The sequence below is a fragment of the Lissotriton vulgaris genome, chromosome 5 (genome assembly GCF_964263255.1).
Source record: "Lissotriton vulgaris chromosome 5, aLisVul1.2, whole genome shotgun sequence".
Lineage (NCBI taxonomy): Eukaryota > Metazoa > Chordata > Amphibia > Caudata > Salamandridae > Lissotriton > Lissotriton vulgaris.
Window position 1 is genome coordinate 1,450,420,454 of NC_141693.1, and position 13,578 is coordinate 1,450,434,031.

General features: G+C 45.0%; 1 protein-coding gene across 7 annotated transcripts in view; it reads right to left on the reverse strand.

The window, feature by feature from the left end:
• The window catches only part of LOC147712726 (membrane cofactor protein-like), a 629,516-nt gene that overhangs the window by 284,406 nt on the left and 331,532 nt on the right, over nucleotides 1–13,578 (reverse strand). The window lies entirely within an intron of this gene.

Here is a 13,578-nt window from a genome sequence, read left to right on the forward strand (position 1 = left end):
CATAGTGCCATAGGGGTTTCCCTTGAAATAATCTTACACACGACAGGTGTGGACACATTTCTACTTCCCTTAATGGGTTTGCCCACTTAACTACTTCACAGAAGAGGCTGACAGCACAGCAAACTATAACTGTTGAATTTCTGTTTTAAATGTTTTGAAATTATTACAAAAAGCCCAAGTAAAATGTCACTTTAAACTTTGTTTTTATCCAGTGAATTTCTGTTTTTATTAATCTCAATCACCCTAATGCCTCATGGAGCATAACTTTTTTATTGTGTGCAGTATAGGGTTGGACACAAGGCCTAGCTGTTTCTAGGAGCTGCACTCATGGATGACCACCACCCCACTGCTGCCCATGCCCCACAAGGTCATGCAACCCACCTGTGGACCCCCCGCCCCGTTGACCCCTGCCCCTAAGAAAACCAAGGGGGTCAGGACACCCCTACTCAGTTCCCTTATGGCTTAATATTTTTTTCCTGATCCTGTTGCAGCCAGCCAATCAGATTCCTCAGTACAGCAGGTTGGTCCCAAAGTACCTGACAGGAAAAGAAGCCCTTTCGACCGATTGGATGTTCTATTTCTTTAATTTACTGTACAGCACAGGTACGCGGGACCAACCACCCAGATATACAGTGCATACAAAAAACTGAAAGTTTATAAACAGTACTTAAACAACTCATTATGAATTTGGACAGTCCTACTATATTAGTTTGTATCGGGACCAGTTTTCCTCTTTCTCCTCGATACTTATTTAATAAAGGGTCCGGTAAGTCACCAAAGAATGGAAGCAGACACGTAGTGAGAGCGTTGTGGGCCCTATTCACTACAAGCCGTTTTTTCAGCAGCGCAACAAGATATAACAATTTTGAATAAGGTGTACACACAACCCAGTTCTCCAGCCACGTCTTCCAGGCATCTGTGCCAGGACAAGAAATACCGTGACATATACTAGTGTCCTACACAGAAGTTCCCAGCCCTGAGGAAGAACTTCTCAAAATCCTCATGGTCCCCACACGAAGATTGAAACGCGTCGGCACAACACCCTTTCCCCATCACTGAGGCCAAGAGCGTTTCCGTTGAGAACAATTAAGTGCTTAAAGAAACACTTACTAAGCTGGACTTAGACAAGTCAGACATGGACTTTTCCAGGTGTTCTCTGACCTCTACTTACCGGACCCCTTATAAAATAAGTATTGAGGAGAAAGAAGAAAATTGGTCCCGATACACACTAATATAGTAGGACTGTCCAAATTCATAATGAGCTGTTTATGTACTGTTTGTAAATTTTCCGTTTTTTTTAAGCACTGTATATAAGGCTTTTATGTGTAGTAATTGCTGAAAAAGGCAGCAATTCCGAAAAATTATCACTGTGCGATAATGATTGTGTGATTCAAAGGAGAAAACGTTAACAAAAAACGAACAAAGTAAATATGCAATGTTGAAATGACAAGTAATTTGCCTAAAGTGTGGTGATTTTTGGGAAAATGTAGACTCACTGTTAAAATGAATTGAAGAATGTTAGGGTTACTATGTTAACACACCCGGAGGTATTATCCACTTGGATGCTAAGGACCTTAGTGCCATTATAATGAGATTTTCATTGAAGTCAATGGGCAGTGCATGACGAGCCCAGCTCGTCATCAGCGTCGAAGGGGTTAATAAGAGACCTGTGTAGTAAAAAGATTGGATAATCAATGGTCTGAGAGGTACCCACTCACTGTAATGCATAACTGATTCCAGCCTCTCAGGTCCATAAGAAAACGATTTACTTACCTGTAACTTCAGTTATCCAGTATTGGTATCTTTCATAGATTCACATGCTTAGCATCCTCCCCGCCGACGAGGTGGGAGTCTTGCTGTACCAGAACACATATACATTATAGTCATAATAACTTTATACCATAGGCTATAGTGTAAGGAAAAGTCACTACAATAGCCTATCGCAGTCTTTTTGTAAAAAGAACCAAACTTGGACACCAGCCAATCAGGCAGCAGCGCCCTCTAGAACCATCCCCACTGTTAGAATTGGGAGTCCCTGGTTGGCGCAGGTATGTACTTGCGACAAGCAGGGCCCCTTCCTCTAAGTCAAGGATTACTCCCAGAAATAACCCCTGCTCACCCTCTAGGTAGTGTGGCGCAAGCAGTCTAGGCTAAACTCTGGAGTACATAGGGTTAAACATCTGCAGTATCACACACAATAACCATCAACCCACCACACAATGACACTAGACTGTATTCTTGCAAAAATATATCTCTTTATATAGATTCCAAAGCATGCTTGTAAATACAGTCTTATGCACAAAAATAGTTCCAGTTACTCTTTATCTCTGCCACAGTTCTTAATCAGCTTCTTATAGTTTCAAAAGGTATTCTTTGGGGCCTTCTGCCCAGTTTCCCCAAAATACAGTGTTTTCTAGCGCTTCGGCGCGGTTCCCAGCGCCTCCGTGCGCCTCTGGTGAGAAAATCGGGCCCGGCCTGCAAAAGCTCACGCTTCTCGCGTGAACGGCGAAAGGCACGACCGGGTCTGGCTCTTAGCGCGAGTCACACTGCTGTGTGGGGCTCGATGCGGAGGGGCGCAGGCCACGGGGAGTGTTAGGGTGGCCTCGGGGGGCCAGGAGCGGTGCGAGCCTCGCTGAAAGGGGCGGCTCGTACCACGGTGCAGACTGCAGCTGCGAGGCTCCGGGGCACAGAAGGTAACACAGAGCGGTGCGAGCGTGGAAGGTTGGACGCTCGCACCGCGGCTCGGGTCTCACTCTGCGGGGCTCCCGGGGGCTGCACAGATCAGAGGGCGGTGCGAGCTAAACAGGCAGGACGCTCGCACCGCGGAGGCAAACACAGTACCTTTGAAATCCTTGTAGAGGGTCGAGGCGGCAATGTCACAGGTCGGCTCGGTGTCCCGCGTCGCGGTGTCTTCCTTCCTGGGCTGGAGAGAGCGACGGCTCGGCTCGGGCTTGAAGGTTGGCGTTGCGGCGCGGGCCGGGTCAGGGAGACAAAGCACCTCGGGGTCCTTGAAGAGGGGGGGAAAAGCTGGGTGCGGCGAACTGCAGGGCACGTCAAGGGGGTCAAGACGGGCTTCTCTGCAGAACGCGCCGCAGCCGCTCACAGACAGCGGCAGGCGCTTTCCCGGGCACAGGTCACGAAGGGGCAAGCAGGTGCAGGGCGAGGCCTCTCCTCACGATGCGAGCTACGGCTCGTTTGGGCGACAGTCACGGTGCTTGGGCCGGCGAGGCTGGTCTTTGCTGTGCTTCTGGGGCCTTGGCAGGCGGCAGTCACGGTGCTTGGAGGGACGGTAGTGCCCTGGGCCTCTCAGGGGGCACGGCGGATGATCACGACGCGCTCCTCTGTTCCCAAGTAGAAGTGCAGGGGAAGGCGGCACTCACATCGGTTCCTCTTCCAGGAAGGGGGGGGGGGGTAGCGCCCACTGTTCCTGGGGCGCAGTTCAGGGGGCAAGTTCCACAGCAAGCCCTTGGAGATCTTGGTAAAAGTTTGGCACAAGTTGAAATAAAGCAAAGTCTTTCAGTCTTTCTTCTCCTGCTCTCCTTCAGCAGCAAGGCACCCACCACAGGCCAGTCTCTTGGGGTCAGAGTCAGTACTTCTCCATGCAGCTTCCAGGGTCCTTCTCTTCAGGCAGAGCTTCTTCTTTGCGCAAACAGGATCTAATTTACAAGGAGCGGGGCTCCTACTTTTATACAGAGTTTTCTTTGTTCTTCCAGGCCAGGGGGGCCTTTGCATAACTTCATTCAGTCTCTGAGCACTTGTTGGGTGTACTCTGGGTTCTGCTTTCAGGGTGAGGGGCAGGCACATCAGACGCTCCACAGGAGGTGGAGCCAGCATTGTGTGGACAGGGGCAGCCAGGAGTACCTTGATGACAGTGCTTCGCCCTTCCTGGGCCAGGTGCCGGCTGAGTCATCAGTTGCTCCCCAGGGGGCGGAGCCAGAATTGTGGTGGCAGAGCACTGCCCTATTAAGAGTCCAGGGGCACTCCTACCTCCCACTAAGGTGTAATCCTTGCATTCACCACCTGTCATCCCCCAGCCCTGTCACTCACACATCCCAGACAGTCAGATACACATGCTAGTAGAGGCGGGCTGAAATGGTTAGGCAAGCAAATGCTAACTTTCTAAAAGTAGCATTTGCAAACACAGGATATTAAAATAAACTTTACTAAAATAAGTATTTTATTATTCTGAGTCCAGGCATACTAAACTTTATTTTCTACCATGTTCCCCGAGCCTGCTGGGATTATAGAGTGTAATAATTCCAGCAGCCCATCTGTCCTAAAGAGAACAGGTAGCCTTACAACAGTGAAAAACGAATTTGGCTGTAATTCACTATCAGGACACACCACACACATCAGAGCATGTCCTACCTTACACTTACAATGCACCCTGCCCTTGGGCCTACCATAGGGGTGACTAATATGAAGTTAAGGGAAGGTTTAGGGGCTGGCAAGTGTGTGCACTTGCCCAGCCAGCATGACAGTACCAGACTGCACGCAGGTTCTGCAATGGCAGACCCTAGACACATTTTGCTAGGCCGCTTCTGTGGGTGGCACAACCAGTGCTGCAAGCCCACTAGCGGCATTTGTATTTACTAGCCCTGGCACACCTGGTGCACTCGACTAGGGACTGACAGTAAACCAAATAAGCCAAACATGGACACCAAACAATGTAACAATTTACAACAGGGAGAGCATATGCACTTTAGCACGGGTCAGCAGTGGTAAAGTGCCCAGAGTCCTAAACCAACAAAAACAGGTCGGAGGAAATATAGGAGGAAAAAGGCAAAACGTTTAGGGATGACCCAGCAGGAAGGGCCAAGTCCAACACCCACAGAGAGGCAAACCCTCAGATTTTCGTAGCACTAGTGATAGTACTATATCATTATGATAAGGTAAGCCTCTCCAGGGAGGAGGGTGGGTCGCATGTGAATCTATGAAAGATACCAATACTGGATAACTGAAGTTGCAGGTAAGTAACTCGTTTTCTTATCCAGTATTGGGGTATCTTTCATAGATTCACATGCTTAGAATCAGAGTAGCTAGCAGTAAATAACACTTATATGCATAGTGGATGGTGGGTATCATAAGAAGTTCAAGAGATACCATGTCAAACCAAAGCAACATTCACAAACATTTCTATATTGTGAGAAAGAGCATATCATACTCCTACACAATAATGGTCATATCAAATAGAAAACTTTAACAACATTAGTTACAACACATTCTTGCCATCAGGCTTACCTTATCTAAAAAGGGTTTGTAGTACTGCTTGTCCAACTGCTGATTCAGCTTCGGTCGCCAGATCCAAACAATAATGCCGAGTGACAGTATGTACACTCTTCCAGGTTGCGGCTCGGCAGAAGAGGACACTGCCCTGGTAGAATGAGCTTTTGGTTTGCTTGACAATGGATGTCCTGCTTTGCAATGGCAGAACTGAATATCAGATGCAATCCACTTTGAGATGGTAGCTTTTGAGATAGCTGATCCTTTTTTGGGGCCACCATACGAGAGAAATAACTGATCAGATTTTCTGAAGGACACAGTTCGAGATATGTAGAACTTTAGGCATCTTTTGACATCCAAAGTATGCAATGACTTCTCCGCCGCAGACGACGGATTGGGGAAGAATGTCCGCAATACTACAGGCTCATTGAGATGAAAAGAAGTTGGAACTTTAGGTATGAATGTGGGAATCATTCGCAGAAGGACGTAATCATTAGTGAATTTCAAATATGGTTGTCGTGTAGTGAACGCCTGTAACTCACTGACTCTTCGGGAAGAGGTGAGTGCCAACAGTAAAGCCGTCTTTCATGAAAGATATTTAATATCAGCCTTATGAATGGGTTCAAATGGATGTTTCATGAGCTGCTGTAGAACTACATTTAGTCTCCATTCTGGAGGAGGAGCTTTAATAGGAGGGAAAGTTCTGAAAAGTCCCTTCAGGAACTGTTTAATGAGACGATTAGAACAAAGAGATGTCATCCCCGAAGACCTTCTGTATGTAGATATAGCAGCTAAATGCAATTTAGCCGAAGCAAATGTTCGACCAGACTTAGAGAGTGACAACAAATAAGGCAGCACCTTATCAGGAGAACATTCCAACGGATGTAGATTATTATTAGAGCACCAGTGACAGAATCTTTCCCATTTTAGGGCATAGGTCTGCAATGTAAAAGGGTCTATTGCTCTGTCTAAAATGTCTCTGCATTCCTGAGGAAGTTCTACCTCCTTGAAATCTGTGAGTACAGGACCCAAGCATGGAGTTCAGGTGAGCGGGGCAAGGGTGAAGAATCTGCCCTTCGTTCATGGATAGCAGATTCAGCTGTATCGGCAGGCAATGGCTTGTACTTGGAGAGAAGGAGAAGTTCCGTGAACCAGTGTTGACTCGGCCATTTCGGTGCAATCAGAATCATGCAACATGGTTCCTTCTTCATTTTGTGTATAAGTCTCAGGATTAGAGGAAAGTGAGGTAAGCAAAGATTCCCGACCACCTCATCATGAATGCGTTCCCCCAGGAACCCTTCTCCGGTTCCCAGCTTGCAAAGAAAGGGCACTTCTGGTTGCTTTTGGTGGCAAAGAGATCCAGATTCGGTTTGCCTCACTTCTGAAAGATGTTGTCCAGAACAGATTGATCCAGTTCCCATTCGTGGCAAGACTTTGTTGTTCTGCTGAGAGAATCTGCCCAGGTGTTCTGTGCTCCTGGTAGATGCTCCACCTTGATTGATATTTAGTGCAAGAGAAGCCACTTCCAGATGTTCTGAGCCTCTTTGGACAGAATGTGAGACCTCGTACCAACTTGCTTGTTTAGATAATGCATGCAAGTGGTGTTGTCGGTCCTGATGAGAACTGTAGATTCTTGCAGTCGGGGAAGAAAAGATTGCAGGGCTAGTGAAATTGCTTGAGGTTCCAGAAAATTGATGTGCATTCTCGCCATTGCTGAAGACCACTTCCCCCTTATGCTAAGGTCCTGAAGGTGGGCTCCCCAACCTTCTAGCGAAGCATCTGTAGTGATGACATAATCCGGAATTGTAGGTTGAAAAGTGAGCCCTATGGAGACATTCTTGGAATTCCTCCACCAAGAAAGCGTTTCTTTCATAACTGGAGTCACCTGCACTATGTCATCGAACGACCCCGAGATTTGGAGCCACTGGCTGTCCAGCTCCTCTTGAAGTGGCCTCATTTTTAACCTTGCTTGAGGCACTAACAGGATTGCTGACGATAAAATCCCCAGCAAAAATGTCATCCTTCTCACTGAAGCAGACTTTCTTTTTAGAAGTTCTGATGCCAGAGAGAGAATGCGACATATCCTCTCTGCGGACAACAATGCCTTGTCTTGAAGAGTGTCCAATTTTGCTCCCATAAATTGTACTACTTGAGACGGAAAAAGGCTCGACTTTTGGGCATTTAGTGATAGACCCAGCGAGTGAAACACTTGCAGGCATTTTGTTGTTGCCAGAGAAGCAGTGCGAAAGGATGGAGCCTTTATTAGCCAGTCTTCCAGGTATGGGAATAGTTGGACACCTTGCAGCCTGAGATGCGCTGCTACCGGAGCTAAGAATATGGTAAAGACTCGTGGAGCCGAACGTAGGCCAAAGGGAAGTACTCTGAATTGGAAGTGTGCACCTGCCACCGTGAATCTTCGAAATCTTCGATGTTTGGGATGAATTGGGATATGAAAGTATGCATCCTGGAGGTCCAGGGTTGTCACGAAATCCGCATGATCTAGAAGTTGAAGAATCTCCTGGAGTGTTACCATGCGAAAGGATGTCTTCTGAAGGTACTTGTTCAACACCCGCAAGTTAAGATTGGCCTCCAATCTCCTGACTTTTTCTTTATCAGGAAAAAAGGAGAATAGAATCCCTTTCCTATTTGAGAATGAGGAACTCTCTATTGCCCCTTTTGAGAGCATAGCTTTCACCTCTTTCCTGAGAAGAGAATGATGTGGTGGATTTTTCTTTAGAGGTGGATGAGGAGGGGGACATTTTGTTAACTCCAGGGTGTGACCAAATTTTATGATATCCAATACCCATTTGTCCTTGGTTATTTTCTTCCAATTGTCGAAATACTGTGAAATTTTGGGAATTTTGAATTGTAGTGGCGAATTTGGTGCAGGCGCAATAGGATTGTCACTGCCTTCTGGCAGAATCTCTGCCCGGAGATTGACGTCTCTTGCCTTGTTGCCTATAGGCCGCTGCCGGAGGATTCCTGTAGTTTTGTTGTTGCTGTTGATAATTGTATCCGTAACGACCCTGGTTACCTTGTTGCTGATACTTTTGGTAACCCCCACGAAAGGAGTAGGATCCTCTGCCCCTTGCTCCACAAAAGGGCGTTTTAGGATACTGTAAAGTACCCAACGATCTTGCAGTATCTGTGTCCTTTTTTTATATATTATAGAGCGTAATCTATATGTTTTCCAAAAAGGAGGTCGCCATCAAAAGGCATATCAAGAATCTTAATTTGGATTTCAGGGCGAAAATTTGTGTATTTTAGCCAGCCCTGACGTCTTAACGTAGCCGCTCCGGTAAGTTTACGAAAGCCAAGAGACGCTATATCCATAGAAATATTCATGATTTCAGAAGCCGATCTTTCTCCTTCCATAAGGATCTTCCTTGCCTCTATCTTTTTGTCCTCAGGCAAATCTTCCATATATGGCGACATATCTGACTACAATTGACGGTCATATCTACTCAAAATGGCCAAACAGTTTATCAACAGAATATCACGTTAAATCATTTAATGATTTAACGTGATATTCTGTTGATACACTTGAGTCTGTTACATATATATGACTCATAACTAGGATTTATTGTTTCCAGAAATTAGTCCCTTGTAGCACATTGTGTCTTCAAATGAGAAATTACAGAGTCTGCTTTAGGGTGACCTGTAAGGTAGGCAGGGGCATCATACGGTGCCTTGTACTTTTTGTCAATCCGAGGCAGAATTTCAGGAATAGAGAATGGAGTTTTCATGATCTTTACTTCCTCTTCCCATATGTGATCAATTATGGGAATAGAACACGTGGTCTTTCTGTTCAGGTCTTTAAAATCATACGAAAAACATTCAGTCTTTTGCACTGGCATAGTCAGATGAAATCTTGTAAATGCTCTCTCCATAATGGCATGAAACCCTTCTATGTTCTCAGGAGGGGAGTCTGCAGCTGGAGGAATCGGTGAAGCTGGATCTGGGATCAGATATTCATCCCATTCATCCACGGTAGTGGGCGAATTAGGAATCTCTCCGTCCTCTGCTACCGTATTATCATCATCGTCTAGCAACAGTTGTGAAGGTATTGTCACCTGGGGCTCAGAAACTGGTGTTGCAGGTGTAACAGTCTGCATCTCTACAGGAGCAGAAACTTGCAGAGGAGGAGGAGGGGGAGGTGGAGGAACACAACTGTTTTAGTCCTTAAGCATTGCTGTAAGGTCTTGTAGCAAAGCTGCTGGCATTTGAACCATTGGTTCTTGATGAAAAACCTCTTGAGGTTCTCTCAACGACTCACATGGTTCATAGTACTCTTCTTTTTCATCCTCCTCTTGATACTTTATCCTGAGCTGTGACGGATCACCTGCTTGCCCATAAGGATCATCATCATCTTCAGATTCCTCTAAATAATGGCTGGGAGGCAAAGGTAAAATGTGGGACACATGATAAAATTGCCTGTTAGACGACAATTTAGAACTCAGAATAGGCGTAAATTGCAAAGACGAGGGTTTTTTACGCCTTAAAGTAGCAGAAATATATGTTGAAGGCGACTCATATTCCGCTGAAATCGCTGCAACAGTTGGCATCGTCGACGTTGTGAAAAGACATCGACCACATGGCTGAAGTCGTCCACCGCCGACGAGGGAATAATGATAGTCGACGGTGAGGTCATCAACGGCATCGTCGTCGACGGTTGGCTCGTCGACGGTATCGTCGTCGACGATAGACTCGTCGACGGTATCGTCGTCGTGGATGGTGGGCTCGTCGATGGTGGACTCAACGTCGATGGAATGCTCGTCAACGACGGTGGAAACTTCGTCGCCGGAATCCTCGACGATGAAGCAGGCATAATTTTCCTCAACGCGAAGATCCACTCACCTTTTGAGGTGATTTCTTTGTCGACGAAGATGTTCTAGCTGTCGACGGAGGGTCCTGAAGAGATTTTGAGGTAGTTTTCTGAGAAACCTTCACCTTATCTCTAGATTCCTCCTCAGAAGAGACTTTCTTTTTCTCTTTTTGAGAGGAGGACTGTGTCAAGTAGCTCCAATCACTTCGCAGAGGCAGTAGCGATGCTAGTCCCAATCGTCCTTCAACCAGTGTTCCCGCTTCAAGAGCAAAGTCCACCAGCCAAAGGGAAAAGGGGAAGTGGAAGAAAAGAAGAGACGCCTTGAATCCTCTGCTACACTCACTGGCTGCTGGACGCTATTAGCTTCGTTCCTCTGCCCAGTGGAAAAGCCTAATGCACAGAATGGGGAAGAGAATAAACAACAACCCACTTCTTCTTACATAACTGTAAGTGAAATAATTAAGCTTATTCTACCAGTGGTGCTCAAGGCAATAGCTACTCTTCGTGTATGGGTATTATGTTGAGCAGGAAGCTGTCTATCTGAAAAGGTAAGGAGAACTACATTAACATATTTATATTTATCTTTCTATGGACTCCTGGTATCTATTTTATCTATTTATTATATACCTGAAAAAACCTCCTGCAGCAGTCTTGAAAGGGGTTCTTTATGGTTATCCAAAAGTTTGCAATGTAGCCAAGAGTCTCTAGTCCTTGAATCCTTATGGCACGCAAAAAGGTACAGGGAAGGGACAGGGGGAGGACAGGTAAGAATAGGTAAAGCGCAAAAGGAAAATACCAAAGGACTGTTCGCTGCTGGAATGGACTACGCTGCAGAATAATTCTAATTTACTCTTGCTGCTGCCTTTAAACAATAGTTCAGCTCCTGACAGGAAACGCTTCTTCCGTAGACGCTGCTCAGAATTAAAGTTCACTTACTGACTGAAGCGCTAATGCTCCTGTTGCTTCAATTAAGTTCTCGCTCAGCTTCCAGTACTGCAGCACGGAGTTCAAACAGACTTCTTCTGAATTCTCTTACTGCTGTTTTGAAGTCTCCTCAGAAGTTTCTACTCGAGACTCCGAGCACGAAACTCGAACCCCAAAAAACGGAGAATGCGGGAAAAAGCAGAATGCTGCTCGAAACTCAAAGACTAATAAGCCTTCGTGAAATAACTGAAATTACACAGGAAAGGACTCTGTAACTCCCGTCTGGAATGATAACGCGGAGCTACAGAATCCCGCTGTGGCTTCTTGAAAATCCTTTGTTGAAGTGCGCAGTTACTAACTCGCGCACTTCCCAGATACACTAGCCTACACTACTCTACAGAGAAACAAGGGCCACCGCAGCGGCCATCTTAGGAAGGGAATGAGACACAGTATACAAGGGGCGCTATTTACAAGATTGCTAAGTCAATTTAACTGGGACAGGGAAACCAAACATTTACCTGTTTGGTTTTAAAGGTAGTACAGGTCCTCCTGCTTGGTTTGGGAACTCCAATAGTGGCAATGCTAAAGTTCCTGACAGACTGACCTGCTTCAGAAGGCAAAGTTTTTAAGGTCTTAGTCATTTTCTCAGGAGGATCTCCAGATCTATCTCTTTTCTTGGCGATGGGGAGGACACTTGGCTTTCTTCACCTACAGAAACCCCTTCAGATGACTTCAATTTCTCCAGCCAAACCAGCAGGCGTCCTTCACGATCCTTCAAAGTCTTTGCAGGAAAGGTTCTGCAGATCCTGCAGTCTTTGACTTTGTGTACTGGGAAGAGGCAATAAATACACTCTTTGTGTGGATCTTCGAAGTGAAGTCTTTTCTTCCCACAGGAAGAACAGGCCAAAAATAAGCTCTTCTTAGAATCAGACATATTCCTCTCTCAGAAATAAAGGCCAAAGGAAAAAACTGAGCAGAGCTCAGAGAGACTCCCTAACACACGAGGTGCGGTAGAAAATCTGAGGTTTGCCTCTCTGTGGGGATGGTTCTAGAGGGTGCTGCTGCCTGATTGGCTGGTTTCCAAGTTTGGTTCTTTTTACAAAAAGACAGATAGGCTATTGAAGTGACTTTTCCTTACACTGTAGCCTATGGTATAATGTTATTATGACTATAATATATATGTTTTATTGTACCTCGAGACTCCCACCTCGTCAACGGGGATGATTCTAAGCATGTGAATCTATCAAAGATACCCCAATACTGGATAACAGAATCACGCCCCTTTTCTGAAACAAATGTTTCTTTCTATAGCACTAACCATATTTTCTATGATTAAAAAAACCTTCATTTTGGTAATTTCTAGATGGAATGTGTTCAGCTTTACAGCTTTTAGTTCATCAAGATTGCTTTTGGTGTCCCACCCGTTTATTATAAATAAGAATATTAGTGCTCTACTCATTCATTAGAACACGGAGGAATAACTGAGGAAAGGGGGCTGCTGTTGGAAGTACATATTTTACTCAGTATGCCAGACTTTATGGCTGATGAAGATAGTGTGAATTTACAGAAAATATGCTCTCATTGTAGCTTGTGTAGCACTTCCATAACTTCTAAAAGGGAGAAAACGGTTAGCTAATCAAATCCCAGCAGAGGATCAGCATTTTACGCAGGATAAGATCACCTAAGAATACACTACAATTCCTAAAATGAGTATGTACCACCAACACATGATTTATGATGTGCCTAAATTCTGTTATCAGCTTTATGGATGCTCCTTTGTGTGACCCTCAAAAACAGGCATTCAGTACAATGCATTTAACATGTCCCAGAGTCCATTAATGACTACTGCTGGAGTAGCTACGAAGGAAATGATTAAGGGCGTTAGGGGAAGTGAACACATCTCTTTTGCTGATAAAAATAGCATTTTTCTTGATAGACCTAGTAGGCAAACCTGTCATGATATCTGTACAGCTCGCTATGAGAAGTATAGGTTCTAGCAACCAAATACATGTAAATACATGTAACTAAGACCAACCAAGGCTACTGTTTGGGAGTATGCCAATAGTTAGAAGATTAATTACATCTGCATGGCTGGATATAGCCGGTAAGGTCACCAACTAACCAACGTTTTCAGTAGATAGAGTGATAGTGAAATGTGTGAATTATATTAATGCTAGGATAAAAAGGTCATTCGGTTATTAAGGCTGGATGGGTGTTTTATTAAATAAATTGTTATTTAATTGACCTTTTCAGTCATTTTGAAGTAGAAGTCTAATACATGTTGGAAAACAATTTGTTATTTTGGTTTAGCGGCCTGATATTGGGTTTGCTTTCTGCATAATTTATTCCAAATTGACCCTCAAAATAAATAAAAGGTTGCTGAAGCTTCATTCATTAACCCAAACCTAAAAGTATGCAAATAGCAAGGTCACTATTCCCCATAACCTACATAAATGTCTCAGCACCTTACACACAGCCCAACATAAAAAGTGGCCATCAAAATAAGTTAGCTCCCAGCAAAGCAACTTCACATTTAGAGGTTATATGACACAGGTATTCAGGTGTTGTCTATTTTCACCATAATGTTTCTCAGAACTTTCTCAGGA